General features: G+C 43.8%; 1 pseudogene across 1 annotated transcript in view; it reads left to right on the top strand.

Annotated features, from left to right (window-relative positions):
* Nucleotides 1–4,745: 4,745 nt before the first annotated feature.
* LOC307107448 (keratin, type I cytoskeletal 18-like) overlaps nt 4,746–23,286 on the top strand; it is a 64,879-nt pseudogene continuing 46,338 nt past the window's right edge. The window contains exon 1 of the transcript in view: nt 4,746–5,197. The product of the transcript in view is annotated as a keratin, type I cytoskeletal 18-like (transcript). The remainder of the gene's footprint in view (nt 5,198–23,286) is intronic.

Genomic DNA, 23,286 nt, shown 5'->3' with positions numbered 1-23,286 from the left:
GCCATCTTATATCCGCCCCAAAGTTGGTAGATTCATTATATGCTTGTCTCTTGATTTTAGTCAAAATAATCTGATTTCTTTTCTGAAAAAAAAAAAAAATCTTTCTTAGTCCATTTCCTTTCTTTTTTTTCCTTCTCCAATCAGCAGATCAAAACTTAGGGCCCTTCTTAACCTTAATTCAAACATCACTTCAGAAGTTAACACATTTGACTTCCAAAAGCAATGCTTTTAACTTCTGTCCCATGGTCAATAAGGGGCTAAATCGATCTATAAACAGTGTCAGATGGTGTCTCACACATGGCACTTAAGAAACCTTACTCCTGATAGTGCCTTGACCTCGGGGCCCCCTGATCAGGCTGTCTCGGTGACACTGAGCAGGGAGGCATCAAAGCAAAGGCCTGTGCGGTCCTGTGAGCCTGACAGCTGCCCAGCCCCCCGGAGAGGGTGTTGAAGACAGGACAGGCATGGAACTGATGTGGACACAGCATTTTAGTTTGGCTTGTAGCATGACTGGGGGAGGCAGATTTCTGGCTCCTTTTTTTTTTTTGACTGGTTCCATTTCTCATCCCACCTGCATTGCAGTTTACCTAGACGCTTTGCACTGGGCACTGATGGAGTTCAGAGATGCCTTTCGAGGAAGCCAAAACAAGGCCAGCTCAGAGCTAGGGAGGCACAACGTAGTTTCGGAGGATGGCAGGATGGTCATCTGTTGAGCAGCGCAGCATTTCGATGTCCTGCAGACTGTTCATGGCAGACACTGTTTGTTTCATGGAGGTCCCTTGCAGGCATTTCTGCCAGACACTGAGAACTTCTAGTGTAATTATCTGAGGGTGTTCTGTGACCCCGAGGTGTGCTTGGCCTGCTTGCAGGGCATGCTGGGAAACTCGGGAGCTAATGCCCCAGAGGGGTGTTAGTGGATCAATACCCCTTCTTGCTCCTCAGTGCACAATTCTGAGATGTGTTCCATACAGCCTCTCAAGGTGGTCTCAGTGGGGTTGGGCCCACAGTCTCCCACAGGAACTAACTCATGGATACACTTTATATTGGCTTTCTTTCCCTTCCTTTCTCCCTGCTCCAGTCTCTCCCTTTTACTTCCTGGGACATTTCTCAAATAAATGCCCGGCACCCAAGTCCCTTTCTCAGGGCTTGCTTTGGGAGAAACCCAAACTACCACAAGGGACAGACAGCAATGCAGTTGTCTTATCAAAAAGAATTTAAATGACCCCCTCAAAAGCTCTATTTTCCACAAGTTGGTACCCCTATGCCTTGGTTTGGATTCCCCAGAAGCAAATCCTAACGCAAGGATTTCACTGCAAATTGTTTATTTGGGAAGTAATTCCAGAAAATGCTGTTAGAGTAGGGAAGGGAGACAGGGAAGAGCTGGAAGAAATAAAGGGTGTATTATCAAACCAGTTACTACTGTGGGCAGCTGGAGCTCAATCCTGAGGAGGTATTTGGAACATTGTGGAACAGGCCTCAGAGGTGTCCTGCCCAAGGGGTGAGGCAGCCTGAATATTGAGCCAGCAATTCTACATCTGGCATGGACTGAGGGATGCTGTAGGGATACTTCCCAGCACTTCTGGGATGACTGTGCTCAGGCTGACCATGACCATGTGGCCAGAAAAGAAGTCCTCTGAAGGATCATCTCAATTTGCAGTGAGCAGCCTTTGGAGCCAGGGATACTAGTAAGTGCTGAGGAAATTTGGGAGGGCATCAAAAAGGCCCCTGCTACACATGCTGAGACTAAAAACCTACAAATATAACTCTGAAATAAGGGGAAATGCAAAGGAATGGTTCTCTCATTAAAAACTGTGTATAAAGCCCTTCCTATGGTCCATTGCTGCAGAAAAAGGTGGAAAAGATTGTGTTTGTGTTGCTTTTGTGTGGACACTTCCCTCCTGTAAGAGCTCCAGCATGGAGAGACAACTGTGAATCCTAATGTGACTCTCAAAGCCTGGCTTTCTGAGTTCGTGGTTTCATGCAGACCATTGGACTGAGAGTTAGAAGGCTTGTGTTCCAGTTTTGGCTATGCCCTTAACTAGCCATGTGACCATGTTATCTTGCCTCCCAGGACCTTGATTTCCTCTCGTGCTAAATGAAGGAGCTGGCATATGATACTCTGGGGGCCTTCCTGCCTGAAATGCGGTGGCCAAGGATCCTTGTGCTGAAGTGGGTGTGGGACAGGGCTGTTTGTGCTGTGTGGGTCACTTGCTGTGAGCTGCCTCTGGTCTGGAGGCATTTCAGGTCAAGTGATGTCCGAGTTGGGAGAAGTTAGAACTGAAAACGTATTTTTATAATTAAAAGCAATGAGGCTTAACGAAGCAACATGTCTTGTGCAAGCTCACCCAGCTAATTAGGGGGAAGAATTGGAGCCAGAACCTAGTTTTCTATTGCTCAATTGATGGATGTTTCTATTAATCCATGAACCACACTTTTTGTAGCAAGCTATAAGAACTATGGCTTTTGAGATGGTAGACTAAAGGCTGAAGGACCCACTTGATTCAGAGTAATCATGAAATTGAAAGGCATTCACATTTAAGGGCTTAAACCAAATCTCAGAGGCTATATAGTTCATTAAAAATATTCTCCTGCTGAATTGGTTTTACGTATTTCCCATTAGAATCCCCAATCCATACATAGGGATTGGATTCAAGTGGAAAAGGTGAACCAAACAACTGAATAAAAAATATCCAATTTCTTTTTATACCTTACCATGAGTGCTTGCATCAATAGTTACCACCTGTGTTATTTAGCCTTGGTTGAAATAGATTCAAGATGTCAGGTTGGTGACAGGGATAGGCAAAAAAAGGAAACAGAACTGCAGAAAAAAGTGGGGGAGTCCAGCCTCTTTAGAATGTGAAAGTAATTTAGATGTGAATTTAGAATGTGAAGATGTCCCAGAACTGCTCTTCCTGTGTCAACATAAATACGTGTGTTGATTTCATTAAGTAAATGACCAGCTAGGTGATGATATGTTTGGCATTACACAGGACTGAGTTCAGGCAGGTGATCACAGGGTGAATTATAGGAATTATGCAAACCACTGCCTATTATCTGGCCTGATCTTCATGTGCTGTATCATGTTCTATCTGAGTAAAATTTTAAGTGTTTGGAAATCCTGCAAAGTAAAAGTCTTCTATAGACTCTTGTGTGGTCCATGGACCAGCACCGTCAATGTCACTTGGGAGCTTGTTAGAAATGCAGAATATCAATCCTGACCCCAGACCTACTGCATTGGAATCTGTGCTTAAACAAGATTGCCTAGGGATATGTATGCATGTTAAAGTTTAAGAAGCACTGTTGCTGGCAAGTGCTACTCAAAACAAGTGGGTACTTCCTTGAGTGGAATCACTGAAAAAACTCTCAGCCAAAAATAGGCTGCTCAAGGAGACCTTGCAAACAAGTGGAAAAACTGAATGTAATTCAAATAACTAATACAATGATGTCACGCTTAGTGCTGTTGTGAGCTAATATTGAAACACTGTTAAATCAAACACATGACTTTTAAGAAAAACCTGGTTCAGTTTTTTTCAGGTGTGAACATATGGGAAGAGGTTATTGATAGTTATACCTTAGTTCTTTCCACAAAGGATAAAGATATGTGCTATTAGGCATAACAGCTATGGTTGCAGAGAAAACCACCAGACACTGTTCAAGAGCTGTTGTAATTTCCACTCAGTGTCTTCAGACTGTACATGAAATAGGTCTCAGAACCATCCAAGTCCTTCCTTGTCTTCAAGTCTACAGAGATAATTCTCAGTCTTAGTTTTATAACATCATCAGCATTTATTCCAAAGTATAGAAGATATTTGAAAAGTATGGGAGTTAAAGTTGGCTTTTTCTTTTTCAAAGACCATTGAAAGGATCATTTACAAGACACATCTTGACTAAATACATTTTGTTGGGAGAAGTGTTTAAAAATTTAAAGAGAACTAAAGGTTTGAGAAACATCTTTTCACTGGTAGGGTCAACAGAATAATTACAAACCATTTTTTTATATCCATACAATGTGTGCAATGCTTCTTGAGAGCTAGGATTGGAAATGGCATTTCTGCTGTTTCATTTGCCAAGGAAAATCCCATGGCCAATCCTGGATTCAAGGGATGAAATAGACTACAACATCTGATGGGAAAAGCTACTAAATCACATTGCAGGGGAGAGAAATAATTGGGAGAAATTTTGTAATCCATTTACCACATCAGAGTAGGCTTATTGCTATAGTAAAACAAACCCTATGTCTCAGGATTTTAACACAATAATGTTTTATTTCTTGACTTTATCACAGTCCAATAAGGGTGGTCAGGGGAGTGGGGAGGGGCTCTGCCACACCCAGTCATTCAGGAATGCTAGGCTCCTTCCTTCTAGTTACTGTGCCTTCCAAGGCCATGAAGTCTTCTATCGTGTCCTCTGTTTCCAGCCAGTAGATGAGGAAAGAGCAATATGTAGCAGGAGCATCTACTCCTAATCGTCCCCTCCTGGAGGTGTCATACTTATTGCTCTGCCTTCTTTCTGATGGTAGGGTTCACATGGGACATGGCCCAATTGAACAACAAGGGAAGTTGGGAAACCTGGTCTAGCTGTGTTAGGAGCACAAAGGGAAAATGGTGTGCTGAATTCCTACTTGGGCTCTAGTTATAGTTATTCCAGGAGAAGGTGCACCTGAGGTATTTTAAAATGTTAATGACTGAGGATCATAAAATGTTAATGACCTGAATCTTGACCTCTCACCTTCCTCCTTAAACAACATGAGCTTTAGCACCCACTCATTTGTCCACAAACTACCAGATCCCAGGCTCCGTGCAGTCGCCCAGCCACTGGCCTGGTCAGTCAGTAGCATGGCCAGCATCTATGCAGGTGGCAGGAGCTCTAGCTCCCAGATCTCCATGTCCCACTCCACCAGCATGCAGGGGGTCTGGGGGTCTGGGGGCTTGGCTGCAGTGATGGCTGGGGTTCTGAAGGGCCCGGGGGGCATCCAAAGTGAGAAGGAGACTATGCAAAGCCTGAATGACCACCTGGCCTCCTACTTAGAGAGGGTGAGCCTGGAGGCTGATAATTAGAGACTGGACAACAAAATCCGTAAAACCTGGAGAAGAAGGGACCCCAAGCAAGAGATTTGGGGCACTATCTCAAGACCATTGAGGATCTGAGGGCTCAGATCTTTGTAAGTTTTGTGGACAATGCCCACATGGTTCTGCAGATTGACAATGCCTGTTTTGCTGCTGATGACTTCAGAGTCAAGTATGAGATGGAGTTGGCCATGCACTGGTCTGTGGAGGGTGACATCAATGAGCTCTGAAAGGTCACTGAGCTGCAGCTGCAGCTGGAGACAGAGATCAAGGCTCTCAAGGAGGAGCTGCTCTCCATTAAGAAGAGCCATGAGGAGGAATTAAATGGTCTATAAAACCAGATTGCCAACTCTGGGTTGACTGTGGAGTTGGATGCTTCCAAATCTCAGGACTTTAACAAGATCATGGCGGACATCCAGGCCCAGTATGGTGAGCTGGCTCAGAAGAACTGAGAGGAGCTAGATAAGTACTGGTCCCAGCAGAGCACCCCAGTGGTCACCTTGCAGACCGCTGAGATAGGAGCAGTTGAGATGTCACTCTTGGAGCTGAGATGTACAATCCAGTCCTTGAAAACTGACCTGGATTCCATGAGAAATTAGAAGGGTATTTTGGAGAACATCCTGAGAGAGGTGTAGATGCGCTAAGCCATGCAGATGGAACAGCTCAATGGGATCCTGCTGCAGCTGGGTGTCAGAGCTAGCCAGACCCAAAGAGAGGGAGAGCACCAGGCCCAGGAGTATGGTGAACAACAAGGTCAAGCTGGAGATTGAGATCGCCACCTACCGCCACCTGCTGGAAGAAGGAGAGAATTTGGATTTTGGCGATGCCCTGGACAACAGCAACTCCATGCAACCCATCCAAAAGACCACCACCTGCAGCAAAGTGGTGTCTGAGGTCAATGGCAGTAAAGTTCTGAGGCATTAAGGCAGCAGTAGTGGGGCACCCCTGGCTGGGCAGGTGGCCAATAAAAAGTTCAGAGGTCATTGAACATGAAAAATGTTGCATGAAACCCTGGGGTAGACAAAGTTTTGAAACACAAGATCATAATTAAGAAGGCAAGACAGAGCCAATTACCTAAGTAAATACCTGGGATGAAAGTGGAGTCTGGGGAGGTTTCGGAGAAGTTTTTGGATGCAGTGGCTACTTTGGAGGCAGTGGAACTTTAATAGGAGGAGAGGGGAGTGAAGGGCAAAGGGAAAGCTTTGAGCCTCAGGGGAACCTGGATTTGTTTGCTTGTTTAACATTGTTGTCTCCAGTGGGGCCTAAAGTTGACGCCTTAATGTAGGAGGCCTATGTTAGTGCTGATCAGAATAATGTACCCCTTAGGGCTACATTAAAAAACACTGCTCGGTGTCTCATTTGCACCTTCAAAATATGCACATACATGTGTGGGCCAGAAAAGGCTGTGCTCAGAACATGCATTCTTATGTGAACTGTAGGTAATTGCACAAGCAAGCAGGAAGTTGCGTAGGTATGCAGGCAGCCACCTGTTGGAGAGGTGTGTGCTGGCATGGGCCGGCGTGTGCCTTGCCCTTTGAGTACGATTTTAAAGGTTTCTGCAGAGGGCAGGGAGGGAAAGCAGGCCTCTGGGCGTCAGCTTCTCTAACTGCAGCTGTCGTTTGTCCTTCTCAAGGTTTCCTTTCTGGGCAGGGCCAAGTTCAGAGTGTGCTGCTTGTGTCTGTAAGAAAATGCCTTTTCAAGGTCTTCGTGGAAGCATGGATGCAGGGGGCTCTTCTCTGAAAGTTTGCATTCCCCGAAATTCACATGTTGGGTTCCTAAGGCCCAATGTGATGGTGTTAGGAGGCGGGACTTTGGGAGGTGCTTAGGTCATGATAGTAAAGCCCTCATGAATGGGGTCAGTGCTCTCATAGAAGAGACCCCAGAGAGCTCTCTAGTCCCTTCTACCATATGAGGACACAAGAAGTATGTGACCTCTAAGAGGGCCCTCACCTGACCACGCCAGAAGGGTTAGAGGCAGCTGGTTTAGTTGGACATGTGTTAGTTCTGTGCTGGGAATTTGTTGTTGTTACTTTTGCTAACTGCTGACCTGGTGAATAAACTCTTCCTTTGAAATCCCCTTTGCTGGGACCTCTGTCTCCTGGTCCTCCTCCTGGTTCTACAGGCCACTTTCCCCACCTTATTAACTGTCCTCTTCCTCCATTTGTCCCTCTGATGTTTCCCTGGGAGTCTGTCCTTCACTACCTGCTGCCTTTCTGGACCAGCACCATCCAATGGAACTTTCTGCAGTGGTAGAAATGTTCCATGTCTGAGCTACCCAATACTGCACACACGTGCCCAAGGAACTGAATTTTACATTTAATTAAATGTAATAGCCACATGTGGCTGGTGACTGCCCTATAGGACAGATAGCATAGTTTTAGAGCATAGTTCCTCTTTGGTTAGAGTTTCTTCCTTAGTGCCACCATGTACCTCATTGTTCCTGGTCTGCATTTTGCCCTGCCTGCTCTCCTGACCCACATTTATAAATATCTACGACACGTCCACCTGGCTGGTCTGTGGTCCCCTCAGATCAATGCGGTTAATGTTTAACTCTTTATCTTTACCCACAAAACACATTTTCTCCTGGCCTTCCTCCTATCACTTTATCCTTGGTCACCCTTGTTCATGTTTTAGAACACAGTACTGATCATATCCTGCCATGCATATATTATCATTGAGGTGGATCCTAAACTTACACAGATCTAGGAACTCCCCTTAAGAAAAAATAGTAATAAAGTGCAAAATACATTCAGAGCTTTGGAGGGACCTCCTGAGTAAACGAGGGAGGGAGTGTCTGAAGTTTAAGCTTTATTCCCTTTAGTGTAAATTGGCCTCAGTTTATTTTAGAATATTTCCCAGTTTCAGGGTTGGAATTTCAGTTTGGTCACTTTTTTTGCTGTACAAACATGGTACTTAACTATGCTGAGAGTCAATTGGTTATTAAAGATAAAGATAATAATGCCTATTAAACTGAATTGTTATAAAATTAAATGTGTCCATTGATAGATTAATGGATAAAAAAGTTGTGATATGTATAAAGTGGAATATTATGCAGCAGTAAAAAGAATGAAATCCTGCCATTTTTGACAATATGGATGGATCTAGACAGTATTATACTAAGTGAAATAAGTCAGGCAGAGAAAGACAAATACTGTATGCTTTCACTTATATGTGAAATATAAAAACAAAACAAACAATCAGACAGAAACAGGCTCATAGAAACAGAGACAAAAAGTAGGTTTACCAGAAGGGAGGGGGTGAAGAGAATGGGGAATATAGTCAATAATATTGTGATAAGTTTGCACATTGGCAGATGATATAGAATTAGTAGGGTGGTCACATCATAAGGTATACAAATGTTGAATCACTATATTGTACACATAAAATGAATATCCTCTCTAATAAAATGGTAATATGCAAATTAACCATCACTCCACTACATAAGCCATGCCCACCAGCCAAGCCACACCTACCAGCCAATCAGGGCAAGTATGCAAATTAACCCCATTCAAGATGGCTACAGCACAGAGAACAAGGTTTTCCAGGTAACAGAGCAAGCCAAGCTTTCCCATAGCCGTTGCAGGCCTAAGCCTCCACTCAAGCTACAAAGTTTCAATTATAGAAGGTAAACAAATTCAAACAAATGGAGGCAGAATGGAGCTTGAGAGAGCAGGCCAGGGTTGCCGGCGGCAACAGGGGAAGCAAAGCTTTCTGCACACCCTGGCCGGGCTCACCCACTTAAGGCTACAAAGTTTCAATTGTAGCAGGTGAATTAACTGCCACAGAAATGGCTGCCGCCCCAGAGGGAGCAGCAGGCTTGGCTCCGCTCCAGGCTACAAAGTTTCAATTGTAGAAGGAAAATAAATTCCAGATACCAGGCCTCTGCTTGGGTTGTCAGGGGGCGTGGCCAGCCTGCAAACCACCACAAGCACCTCGCTCAGGCCGCCCCATGCCCCAAGGGAACCCCACCCTGATCCGGGACACCCTTCAGGGCAAACCAGCTGGCCCCCACCCGTGCACCAGGCCTCTATCCTATCTAATAAAAGAGTAATATACAGATTGATCATCACTGCAACACACAATATAGCTGCCCCCATGTGGTCAAAGATCCTGTCCCCATGTGGACACAAGATGGCCACTACAAGATGGCCAGCAGGAGAGGGCAGTTGGGAGGCACCCGGCCTGCAAGGGAGGGCAGTTGAGAGGGACCAGGCTTGCAAGGGAGGGCAGTTGGAGGTGATCAACCCTGCAGGAGAGGGCAGTTAGGGGTGACCAGGCCGTCAGAGGAGGGAAGTTGGGGGCAAACAGCCTGGCAGGGGAGCAGTTAAGCATCAACCAGGCTGGCAGCGGAGTGGTTAGGGGGTGATCAGGCTGACAGGCAGAAGCGGTTAGGGGCAATCAGGAAGGCAGGCAGGCAAGCAGTTGGGAGCCAGCAGTCCTGGATTGTGAGAGGGATGTCCAACTGCCCGTTTAGGTCCGATCCCACCAGGATTGGGCCTAAACGGGCAGTTGGACATCCCTCCAGGAGTCCCAGATTGGAGAGGGTACAGGCTGGGCTGAGGGACAACCCCCCGCCGTGCACGAATTTTGTGCACCGGGCTTCTAGTAACCAATATAAGATTGTATGCCAACTATACTTAAAAAAAGATAATATATGAAAAGCCCAATACATCTAGAGGGTATTTCTTGAAAAATTTATTCCCTTGTTCTCATTATGTAGAAAGTATTACCAGCAATAATAATGACAAAAATAATAATAGCTACTATATCAGATGCTATGTTCAACACTTTATGTAGAATGTCTCATTTATTCCTATAAGGTAGGTACTCTTTTTGCTCCCACTTTACAAGTGGGGAAGTTGAGGCCCAAAGAAGGTAAGCAACCTGCCTGAGTTCTCACATGTTATAAATAGTGAAGCTGGGATTCAAACTTTGGGTCTTAACCTCATGTCTTGAGCAGGGCTTTCAGGATTCCCTCCACATGCTGAATTCCCTCCACATGTGTCTATGTTCTTGCCAACCTCTAAACATTTCATGACTTGCTGTGTTTCTTTTTCTCTCCTCATACTGTTTCTTTTCCCTGGAGCTCTCTCCCTTCCTCCTCAGTCTCCTGTGTGTTCCTTGGGCTTCATTCATGTTTTCATATATCACTCTCACTGCTTTTACTCTAAAGGGGTTGCTGAGCGTGACTTCCCCCTGTACAACACAATGTCCTTCCTATGAGCCTCATGAATGATTATCTCCTGAGCAACTGCTCTGTTTTTATCTCACAGGGGAGCCTTAAATATACAGCTGCCTGAGCCCCCACCCCTAGGCCACATTTATCAGAATGTTTGGGGTTGGGTTGAGATTTGCTGATTGAAAATATTATGTTTCTCTCTTTGAGCTAGTTACTAGAAAGCCAAGAACCAAATCCTACCTCAGCTCTGCAAGGAGGTAGGGCCTTGGGCTTTATTTTGTCTCTTACTCTTATTTTCCCTTCATTCCTTATTTTACATTGTACATCACCCCCATTTTGGCATGCATTTTTGTAGGTCACCTGAAATAATTTTGCAATAATCTCAAAACAGACATGGGTAGAAAACAAAAGGTGAAATCAATTGGAAGCCCTGAAGACAAATTGCTCTTCTAATTCAGGGACTCCAATCGCTTAGAACAATTCCATAGCCATGGGCATTTAAATGCAGCTCACACGTGGCCATACATCTGATGGCTTCATCTAATTGGACCCTTCTTGGATTCTGGCTTTATTGAGGGGACTTAAAAAGTCTGACTACTAAGAAAGGTGTATTTAATAAAATCTTCTAAAACAAATAAATTCCTTATATATTTGAAGCTATTGACATATATAAATACCCAGTGTCTAAGTCTACCCCTCAATTCTTGTTATTTTGGTGACTTCCTGCTCAGGTATCCTGATCTAGTCGGGTAATGACCCCTGAGTGCACTGAGCACATATGTCTGTTACAGCTGCAGGACCTTCAGTTTTCCCATTTGCCGGCCTTCATCCCCAGGATCTGAAAGCTGGCACAGGGGCTGTGGCTGTGAAATGGCTTTTTGTCCTCATCACATTTTAGGCACTTCGGGTCCTAAAATGGCAAAATGGAGAGCGGTGGCTGGAGAAAGGGGGCCCGGGGAGATTCCCTTGGTTTCCAGCCGGCCTCCTGCCAATGCCCCCAGATGGTGGGGGCCGAGGGCAGGCCGCTCCGGTGGGGGCCCATATGCCTGGGCTGTCCGCTCAGTCCCTGGCAGCCTGGTGTGCCCAGCACCTCCTTAAAAACTGATTATCCGGCTTGTCTGCTTTGTGAGCCGGCTCATTACCATTTCATTGTGGTGTGGTAATTCTTCCCCTGCGCAATGAATATTGACTTCGTGCTTGCTTTTCTAACTGAATTACAGGCGGGCAGTCTGAGGCCCGCACGGCTTGCCCAGCTCCAGCCGCCCTGGCAGCCACTTGAATAGTCTCAAAGAAAAGCTGTTTGCTCGAGCATTTAGGGATAACAGAGAGCTGTCACAGACCGCTACAGTGATTTATTAAAAGACAGGGGAATGGGAGAAAAGACCCTTACTTATTTCTCGCACCAGCTGCCTGCTCGCTTTCTTTCATTCTCTGTCTATCCCTCTCTCTCTGTCTCTGCTTCCTCTCTTTCTTGCTTCCTGCCTCCCCCTTTCTTCCTCTCTTTCTTCTTTCTCTCTCTTCCTCTCTGCCTATCCCTCCCTCCTTCCTCCTTGCTTTTCCCTTTCTCTTTCTCTGCCTTCTCTTAGTTCTTATTGTTAAAATGAGAGAGGGAAAAAGAATGCCGTGTTTTAGGCGACACTTTACACCTAAACACAACACCCTAATAAAGGGAGAGGGTCCCTAGTTTTATCATTTGAAGCCTATGAGAGGAGATTGAACACTTGGAGGCAGAGGCATACGTGTACACACACACACACACACACACACACACACACACACACACACACACACACATGGTGCTCAGCTGTCCTGAAAAGAGGAAACCCTATGGGGAAAGTAGGGCAGGTTGTTGGTTGTCCTCTCCTTCTCATCACCACCCCTCCCTTCCAGACTCGCTCCAGTGGCCCCGACCTCCTGAGACCTGCCCTGACGCAGTGCCTGTCTTCTGCAGAGGCCACCTTCCGGCCTGGGCTTCTCTTAAGAACGTGATGCCTGGAGAGTCTCCCCTCCTTGTTGTGGTTCTTCTCGGGCCTGGATTCAGCCCCATTGAGTCTCTGACACAAACATGGCTGGTGTGAGGGCAGACCTCCCAAGCGACAGCACATCTTGGGTGACCACAAACTAACCTATTGGACCACTGAGCAAGCTGTTTCACAGGCTCACTGAGACAGGAAAGAAAGGGAGCGTGTGCTGGACACCCCTGGGCATGCTGGCCACTTGTAGGCAACCATGGTGGCTGGGGAGCTGCTGAAAATCCAGCCACAAGGACTTTGTGTTCAGATCTTGTCTGAGGTTTAGGAACAGGAGCCTTTTCTTTGTGGCTTCTAGGAAGTTTCTAGATATGCAATTTTCTTGGAACCCACTATGGGGCTAAAAAAATATTAATACTTTTCCTCCCATCTTCTAAGTTCTTCTGGCTGGGCTAATCACCAAATGAACACTGACAGATTATCAGGAGAAAATATTTACTAATATCAGGGGGATTTTGCATAGAAATAATAAATCCATGACAATCCCAAAGACAGTGAGGCAACATTGGGTATATAAGACATTTGGACAAAGGCGAGAAGGGGGAATGGGGCATTACATTTCAGAAGAGAGAATAAGTGATTTATAGGTAGTTGAGGAACACACAAGGCAGGGACATCCTTGCTAGGTGATTCAGGAGCAATGTGACCTGGGGACATCTAGCTAACAGGCACCTGCCTGAAGCCCCCTAGTTTACCATATCGAATTCAAATCAGGCTAAGGCAGCATCCTAAGATCTCCTTCCTGAAGCAGGTTTCTCTGTCTGAATCTGTTGGGCAGGAGAGGGGGAGACTCCAAGGTTCTTTCTGAGACTTTTGTTTCTTAATAAACAGCTTAAAATCAATGTCCCCCAGGGCAGCTTCAGTGTGGCAGATTTTGGGTCTCTCCACTGCCTACAGTCTCTCTGCTTTGCTTCTGGAGCTTATTTCTGCCACCCCCTCCCCTCTCCAGCTCATTGTTTGCTCTCTGTCCTCTGCTGTGCCCTCACCTTTCACTTTGCTGTTCCCAAATGCCTTTGGTCCCTCTTATCTCCCTCCATGAGGCTCTAATTAGCCTCCTCACAACCCCATAAATCAGCTGCCCCCACTCCTCCGGTTGGCTTCCTCTTGGAGGCTGCAGGCTCACCTTTCCCTTCCTAGATGACAAATCAGCCATTAATCTTGGTTTGAAAAACATTTATTGGCTGACTTCCTTCAGTAGCTTCTGAACTGTTTGCAAATAAAGAGGAGGGCTTTTTGGTGACCTCAACAAAGATAGGAACTCACAGGTGGATTTATTCTCAGGTTTGATTTTTTTCCTTTTCTTTTTTTCATGAAAAGGGTAAATATACTACTCTGCCTCTTCGTGCTTGTGATTTCTAATTTTTAAAAAGTTTTAGATCTTCTGTTGGGCTGTAGTGCCTTGTTTGTATGGGTCAGGCTGGTTTGTTGCTATGTATGCATCCAGACAGGGTGACCTGCAGGGATAATGAAGGGGGTGGCTTGACTGGGTGCTCAGTGACTCTGAACAGTTCAAACAGGGCACCGCCATAATGTGTTTATGGTCAACAGACAATGGCTGCAGAAGAGTAATCTAAATGTTTAGGAACTGGAGTTTATTTAGGCCTCTGGTCAGCCTGTTGGTTTCTCCTGCCCGATCTCCAGCTGGAAGTGTGCTCCAGTCTCCTGCTTTAAGCTCTGGGAGTTTGGGTCCTCTCACAGTCTACATTCAGTCTCTGGGAAGAGGGATGAATTTATCAGCTGAGGTGTGTTTTTAAGGATGTAGGACATAAAGCTGGAAAGCTCAGGGGTGTCTCTTGAGGGAGAGTCTCTTCAAAGCGAAGACCATGTTTTCAAGTAGGGTTAGAGACAGAATGTGGGTAAGATGTGGAGTGTTGAGTCCTTTAGTCCCAACTCTGTTTAACACAAAAGGAATTTGTGATGTGAGCATTTTGGGTATAGGACCAGGGCAGTGGGGGAGGTGTTTTCGTAGTCCTCAGGACCCATTCCGATTATGCCTCACAGAAAAGATTAATGGGGCTTCGTGACCTCAATGCAATGGATAATCTTAAAACTGGAAGCCCTTGGGACATGATGTGTGAAGTAGTCTACACCAAAGTAGTGATGTTGAAGTTTGTAATCTTGGTGTTCATTGTCTGGTGAACATCCTGACAGTTCATTTAGATTGAGGATTACCCAATCAAATAAGTTTTAGAAAAATATTTTTTAGTCACCAGGGTTTAAACAAAGACCACATGTATGCTATAAAATGTGTTCAGCAACTCTGTCTTGCCTTCCCCACGCTCTTTGACCTTCTCAGATAGTTTCTCCCCATCACTGGAAAGTCCTTGAGGATTAGAGTATTGTCATTTTCATCTTTATGCCATCATCTCCCTCCCCAGGCTTATGTATTTACTTTTTCCCATATATTTCTATTGATGTATAAATTACTTACAGTAAAATGCACAAATCTTTAGTGTGAGTTTAATCATTTTTGACAAATTCATACACATATGTAACCCACAGAACATTTCCATTACTCCAAAAAGTTCCTTTGGGCTCCTTATCAGATAGTCCTCTTCCCTTTGCCAAAACCAACTACTTTAATTTCCATCACTGTAGATTCATCTCGCCTGTTTCAGAACTTCATACAATTGGAATTATGCAATACGTATTCTTTTGTGTCTGACTTTCTTTACTCCATATTTTGAGATTGATCCATTGATAGATGACTACCATGGTTGGGCAGACGACCTTGACCAATCCACAGAAATTTTACTCCATTGGAAAGGGTCATTGCCACTAGGGTCCATCTGCGATATCTGAGATAGCTAAACAATTAGTGCCCATTTTAAAAATGTGCCTGAAAATAAAAGAAACTACCTACCTAGTGTGTATGTGGCAGGTAGGGTAGGGCAGTGGGGTGCAATGCTTTCTTTCTAACACTTGGAAGGTACTTTTCTTTGGAAGCATTTTTACATATACCCTGCGGGCTCATTGAAAGAATTTTATAACTACTGTACTTTAGGGGGTTGTTCTTTGTTGAGGAGGCTTCTGTGGGCTGGCTAAGACTCAAATCCTTTGTGCAGAATATACCTCCTGTATGACTTGCAAATGAACCCAGTCTGTTGAAAATGAAGAGATGCCTTAACTGTGGTCTTATCACAGTGCCTAGTGTGCAGGTCCTGGCCTTGGAGAATTTTCTAGACATGCTGTGTCTGTGTGCTCTCTCCCATCACTAATCCCAGGCAGCTTAGGTTTGACTGGCCTTGGTCACACATTCAGTTAATTTATAGGGTGGGTGTTGTACCAGTCTAGCTGCACCTTAGGCACAGGCCAGAAAGTCACCGTAGTACTTACTTAATTTATCTCTCTTTCCCAGTGGTGCACTGTTAATGATTAATGTCCCGTCCTTCAAAATTGAAGATAATCATGCTGCCCCAGAGGTTTTAATTTAAGTTTCTTCTGTCCTCTAGCAATGCTTATTGACTTGTGCAGTTAGATTCTCTCATTTGGTTCTTAGACATCACTGACTTTTAGAGCATTGAGTCCTTTTTTGGGTCACTTTTTAAAATAAAAGAAATGAGAAGGTATGTCAGAGAATTTCACTGATGCATGGAACTCACCCCACTATTTAGCGTCACTGGCTGGATGGCTGAGGTAGAAACTTTCTGTCTGCTATAGCAACATTTATATATAAGAATTTATATATAATAATCTCTGTGTAAAATGAAAGCCAGGAGAGCCATGTATTACAGTAATTGGTGTAAGTTCCACTGATAATAGGTGGCCACTACATTCTTTAGAAATGGATGATGTTTAAAGCAGAGGATTTTGTATCTCAGTTGGGTGACTTGGAGAGAAGCTAATATAACATGTCAAAACAATTATACATGTGATACATGTTTATATATATATATATATATATATATATATATATATATAATATACAATTTAGTTATATTATTTGGCATCAATAAAAGTTCTGTGGTCAAGAAATTTGGGAATCACCTGTAGCTCAGTTTGAATGGATCATTTCTTGCTTGTGGCCTTCAGTATTTGATAGCCCCAAACTCTGACTTCTCAGCATTTAATCATCAGGTAAAAGAGGAGAGAGGGAGGTAACCCTCATCCTGCCTCAGGGTCCCAGGAGACCCTCCTGTTGATGCCTGTGAGAGCTGAACATGTGGACCTGAGGGGAGGATATGGATCTGCTGGCTATAGAAGTCGACCTTGACTGTAAACTACAGAGTTTAAAAAAGCAGCTTTATCCAAGGGCCCGAGGCTAATGATTCCAAAGTGTTGACTATGATATCAGAGTAAACAATAGCAGGCTTTTGTAGTGTTTGCTTAGCTCTGCAACTTACAAAGGGATTGCCTGGGCTCCATCCATACGGCATTGCTGGCTTATGTCACAGCGGTCCGTTTTGAAGCAACTTAAGTGATTTTGAACTTTTGTTTAGGTTGTGGGTCAGCACAGAAAGGAAGTTTTCTATAAACCACCATGATTTTTTTTGTCTCCAATTGGAATGGGCATGTATTTGATTAGAATTCCTTTTATATCCAGGAATGATGTCAACACACTGGATGGAAGTGTCAAACAGGACGGGCGTGTGCCGAAAACTCATCAGATGTTCACACCCCTTATTTTGTTTAATCAAAACCATGGCAGATGATGTGAGATGTTTAATTATGGTTTAAATCACTCCAGCAAAGCATGTTCTATTCAAATGTACCCATACTATTGTATTTTTATAAGTAGCATTAGATGTACTGGTTTTACACCCAAGGGCTGTTGGGAAATTGCTCAAATAGAGAAATTTTCTTGAATTTCCTCAAACAAAATAATTTTGAACTCCTAATTGTATATGGTACCATTTTCAAAGAGGATAGTATTATGTTGAAATAAAATTAGTGGCATGGACTCTGCCCAGAGCTAATAAATGAAAACTGATAGAAAATTAGCATACTGGGTATGCTAGATATTAGTATTATTATTCATTTCTCCAAATTCTTCTTGAGATGTGAGGGGGAAAGATGTACATACATTTGATCAACTGTATTTTACTAATGTAGAATCTGAAATTCAACTGATTCAAGCCGTATAGGTAAACTCACCCAGTAATAGAACGCGACTGATCCTAAGCTCCGGTTCCTGTTGCTGGCCTTTGGTCAATTGGCTGCAGTATTGAGGGCACTGAGCCAGCCTCAAGGGAATGGTGAGAGCTTTTTGTACATCACAGCTCTCCTCTGCCTTTGAATCTTGTCACCAACCATTTAGGTTTATTTCCACCCCACCTCATCCTGTCACCACCCGTAAACCCAGTAGATGCCAACCCATTGCCATATTTTACACTTTTCTTGGCCCCTTCTCCCAACGAGGTTTACCCAGCCTGTGTCCTGTTTCCCCAGAGCCAGCCTTATGGCTTGATAAGTGAACAGGAGATAACAGCAGGGGTTGTCAGGGCATCATGCACATCTGAGCATTTCCTGGAGAGCAGAGGCTCCTTTCGTGCTTGGGTCAAAGCAAGCCCCGAGGCTTCCTCCTAAAAAGTCAACACCACCTGGATGGATAGTTGGTTCTGAATAAATAGTGAATGAATGAGTGAACAGGTGAATAATTTGAGTCCAGTGTACCTATTTTAAAGGGGGAAATTAAGGTCCAGAAACCTGGGGTAGTCTGCAGTCCCAGGAGCAGAGACCAATGCTAGATCTTCTAGGGGCCACTCTTGTTACTATTCCATGTTGACCTGTTTTCGGGGTCAGTTCAGGTCCTGTTTCAGAAAACCCTCCAGAGAAACGTTGCCCTCTTTTTTTCAACCCTCTGCCTCCCCTTGAGCCATGACTCCCTCTATACATCTTAGCACTTGATTCCACCGAATGCAGCACTTTCTAACAATCCATTTTGCATTATTCCCATTTGAACCCAATGCCTGCTATATAAAAAGCATTCTCAACTGTTCGTTGAGAAGTGAAGTGCAAATGTCCTGAACAAGAAGGTAGACAGACACCTGCCTTCCATTTTTTGTTGTGTTTATGCAATTCACCACTGCACAACAGGCACATAGTAGGGTTTCAACAAAGATTTGTTAAATATAATTGAATTTCCTGGTAGCCGAGCAAGTAGACAGACTGGTGGATAGATATAAATTAGCAAAGCAGATTGAAACCATGTGTTGATCATTGAAAAGTCGTTTCATTTTTAGCCAAGATAAATGCTTTCTTAATGTGTAAAGAAATCTATAATTTTCTGTGCTTTGAATTAAAGCTCCTACTTCCCAGGTTTCCTGCCTGCTTCTGGCTGCTCTTAATGAGCTCATTTACCCCACCGAGGTGAGAGATTTCCTCTTGGGAGAGGGTTTAGATGTGCCTCTCTCACATCAGGGCCCCAGAGCGTTTCCTTACAGGGCTTTAAACACGCAGAACGCATTTAAGAGAGAAGCCAAGAAACAAATCTGTTATTTCAGCGTTATTCCCCCTTTGATCACATTTGCTGGAGTGGCAGGCCTGGAGACTGTTCGGAGAAGGGCTGGGTCTCTTTAGGAAGCCCAGTTCAGGGGGACCCACCCAGCTCCACACAATGAAAAGAAAGTTGTCAAGCCTTTGAGGTGGCTGTGAAGATTTATTCTTCCTGGGCAAATTGGTGAAACATTTATATTTAAAAAAAAAAATGCTTTGATGAACTTGATAAGGAAGCCCCTGGTTTGAATGTGGAAAAACATTCTAGAGGTTTTTCCACTGTTGAACTGGGTTCTCAACATTCATTGCGAAGTTTGACTTGTGGAAATGAACTTTCCCTTCAGAGTAATGAAAAGAGCGTGAAGGGACCATTTGGGTTTACAGAACACATGCTTACACTGTCTTAGAATATAAGTCTCCATGAGGCAAGGCTGTCTTAGAAACCTGCAGATCTTGACATCTTCTCCATAGATATTTCACTCCTTAGCTGCCCACAAGTTTTCTTTAAAAACAAAACAAAACACATTTTTATTGATTTCAGAGAGAAAGGGAGAGGGAGAGAGAGAGAAATATCAATGATGAGAGAGAATCATTGATCGGCTGCCTCCTTCAGGCCCCACACTGGAGATCGAGCCCACATCCCAGGCATGTGTCTTGACCAGGAATTGAACTGTGACCTCCTGGTTCATAGGTCAACGCTCAACCGCTGAGCAACACTGGCTGGGCTGCCCACCAGTCTTCTGATGGCTTTGTTATGGTTGCATTATTTCTGCCAGCTGAAGCAATGAAAGATGCACCTTGCTTTTACTATGTGTAGCATGGGAACAGTTCCTGTCCTTCCTAAGTTGAAATGTTGCTTGTTTGGAAGAAGTGCCACACTGTTCTGTGTGATGATCACATTCAGATCTCGAGGGATCTAGGGGAGAAAATGGAAACTGGTGTGAAATATTTTTTCTTATATTTCAGAAAGCCTTTTTAGCCAGGAACATCTGCCAACAACCCCGAGATGGTGCTCTTAACAATCCTTGAGTTTTGCAGACCATTATGAATGGCTCTTAAAAGGCTGGGAGCTCCAGAAAAAAAAAAAAAATCATGGACATTTATTAACTGGAAGTGGCAAAAAAAAAATCTACAATCATTTAGGGATTTTCTTGGGAAATTTTGAAAACTGCCATCTTTCAGTTCTGTTATTGAGACAGCTCTGTCTTGGGTTGCAACTGGCAATGTGGCTCCATGGGCTTGTGACAGATGGAACCAGATTTGCATTCCTTTGCAGATACTTATTTTCTATGTCACTTCAGGTATATTCTTAATTCTTTTTGCTCAATTAGCTCAACTGTAAAATCAGGGTAATTGCATTTTGCTGGTTGGAGTCATTCAGGTTGTAAGGATCAAAGGCAAGCTCAGGTTACACTGGTGATCAGGGATTAGTATGAGAGACACAGGAAGTGTGGCAAATAATCATGATGCAGAATACAGCAGCACCTTCATAGGACGCCCTGCCATATTTGCTGCATAGTTTCTTTTTGTCTCCTCATCTCTCTATGCGCCAGTCTCCACTCTGCCTTCATGGCTTTTTCTTCTTTTCTACCCTTTTATCTCTCTCCCTGTTCTTGTCTTGCATTCAAACCTCACCAACAGAGAGGATTCCATTGAATCACAAGGTTACCATCCAACAGGGAGCCCCCTGTTGGTTAGAGATCCCATGCCAGGCTTCCTCAGAGCTGGCTCCAATCCAGGATCCAATTCCTGAAACCATCTTTAGTAGCCAGGCCAACAGGGTCACATGACATCACACATGGTTACTTTGTTCATTAGGGGACTGTGCTTGATAAACTACATTTGTCCCTCCAGATCCATTCTTTATTATTTAAAAAATATATATATTTTGATTGATTTCAGAGAGGAAAGGAGAGGGAGATAGAAACATCAATGATGAGAATCATTGATAATCCGCCTCCTGCACGCCCCCTACTGGGGATAGAACCCACAACCTTGGCATGTACTCTGACTGGGAATCGAATGGAGACCTCCTGGTTCATAGGTCAATGCTCAACCACTGAGCAACACTGGCTGGCTTCATTCTCCATTCTTCTTTGCCCTGCTTTGTGTGCTGGGGGCTGACTTCTATAAACTATATATTGCCTGTGTTCCAGTGCTGTTTTATTTCCTATTGGGTTTAGCTAATAGTAAGCATTGGAAGGAGATAAGATGATGAAAGAGAGAGAAACTGGGAAATTTATTCATCATCTCTCCCCCACTTCTCATCACCTGGTGATGGTTTTGACAGTGCTCAGCCTCTGTCCATAAGCCCCTCTACCATAGCTACAACTCTCTCTGCATTTTAGTAACAATGCTCTTCTTCAGCCTGCAGGGCAATGGCACTTTTGTCGTTACCATCCCTGTGGGCTTCACCTTCCCTGAGCTCTGACCCTAGGTTGGTAAATAGTCCCTTCATCCAATTCCCATGAACTCTTTGAGTGGCCAGGTCTTACTTGTTGGAACCTTGACTGATACAGGGCTTACAGGTATGATGGATCCAAACATATCACATGCTGTCCAGGACAAACCCTTGACTTAATGGGTTTATGTCCCTAAGGGCCTACTGCTTCATGAGACCCAATAACTTGAAGCTCTTATCATTATTATTTTTGTTATGTTTGTGGTGAAGAAGCTAATCAACATTGTGTGGCTATGAAATCTCCTCACATGTCCCATTTAGTTTCTTCAATAACCTAGAAGTGATCACTTCCCAGATAACAAAAATGATGGTATTAGACTCACTGGTGGCATAAGGTTATTTTTTTTTTGTAGATGCTTCAGAGAGATATGAATGTGCAAGGGTCTCTGGAATATTATTGAAGGGCATGATATGGGGCACCTGTTGTTATTACATAAATAAAGCAACATAACAAAGTTGGTAACTCAAATTGTGAAGAAATAAGAAATGGATAACCTATTATTGGGTTGCTGCTGCTTTTCCTTTGCAATAAAAAGTTTGGAGAAACCAAAAGTCTGTGACAGAATATAAAAAAGAAATCACATTTATAGATAATTGGAAAAAAAATCCAAAGTGTGAGATATGGAGGGATTCTCATATGTAGCATATTTCAAGTGTCTTCTTGTACAGATAAGTAAACTGAAGTCTAGAAGGCTCAATGCCCAGGTCATGGATGACAAATGTGTGGAACATGTATGACCACTAGTTGTTCTCCCATGTTCTTGATTGACATAAACAATTAGTCATGGTGCTAGTTCATATGCTGGCCAAACAAGACCTCAGATTCCTCCACTCAGGTATCACATAGGAATCCACTTGCCATCACCTGGAAGAGAAGTGGTGTGTCACTCTGAGCCTTAAGGTTTAGAGATTATAACTCTTGTTAGTGACAGAGCAGAACAGTTGGGATTTTGCCTTTGAATTCTTGAGTTTTTTAAGTTTCATAATTACACAGATTATCTGAAGTATAAATTGTTAATGATACATGTAATCCATTGTGAGTTGCAGTAGCAGACATGAGAGGAAAAGGGGTTGGGTGCCTACAAATACATTCAACATTTGTCATCTAGTCTGAAAGTTACCCAGGCTTATGGTTTCTTTCTTTTTCTTCTTTTGCCACCTTCCTTTGATCTATTTTCCCATCATTAAGACCACCTCCATAAGGCCAACTTGAGGAAACTCAAATCAATCTCCTCTTCTCCTTGTTTAGCTAAAATGTTTGGGTGACCTCAAGTTTCTAGACTATTTGCTTCTAGTTTTATTCATTGTCATTTATCCACCACTCTGGTGAAAGACAGCATTGGTTTTAATGGTGTCCATTTACTCATGTTGCACATCATTCAACCATTTGAAAAAACCATGAAGATTTACAAATACAACTAAAGAGGTGTTTTTTTTTTAAATTTCTTTTTCATTCAGAGATCTATGGGGTTGAACCATGTGAACTTGCTGATATTCAACTGTTTTTAAACGATCAAAAATGGCAATTTCATATGGTACCTTGGAAAACGTATACCTCATACTTTTGTACTCTTGTATAGAAATCCCTGCAAACACAAATCCACAAATGGCAATTTCAGTAGTTAGCAAGATTGCTTTTGTCTGAGAGCAATTATGTGACATACAGTAATGACCAAAGATAACTGTTGTCATTAGGTCAGTGTCAGATCAAGAGAGGGCAACCCCACCAAGCCCAGCAGTCTGCTCATGCTGCTCATAGGTCATAAGACCCATGCAGAACAGATACGCCGGACAATTCCAGGGGTCACTTTTCACCTTCCAGTTAATGTGTGTGATGGTCATCGAACCAGGAGATCATCTTCCTCTTATAAGTTAGTACTCTACCAGTGGTCGGCAAACTGCGGCTCGCGAGCCACATGCGGCTCGCAAGCGACGGTTTGCCGCACTGTTGACTAATGAGTTTGCCGACCACTGGGATAGGGGCTTAATCACAAGGAACAACAACAGCCTGTAATTATTGGAATTGAGAGTCTAGGTCAGTGGTCGCAAGCCACAGTTTCCCGACCACTGCCCTATACAGTAAATATTGGAAATGTGGGCCCCACGGACTTAAAC

This window comes from Cnephaeus nilssonii (assembly GCF_951640355.1).
Source record: "Cnephaeus nilssonii genome assembly, chromosome: 11".
NCBI classification, from domain to species: Eukaryota; Metazoa; Chordata; class Mammalia; order Chiroptera; family Vespertilionidae; genus Cnephaeus; species Cnephaeus nilssonii.
This window is presented reverse-complemented; position numbering and strand designations above follow the sequence as displayed.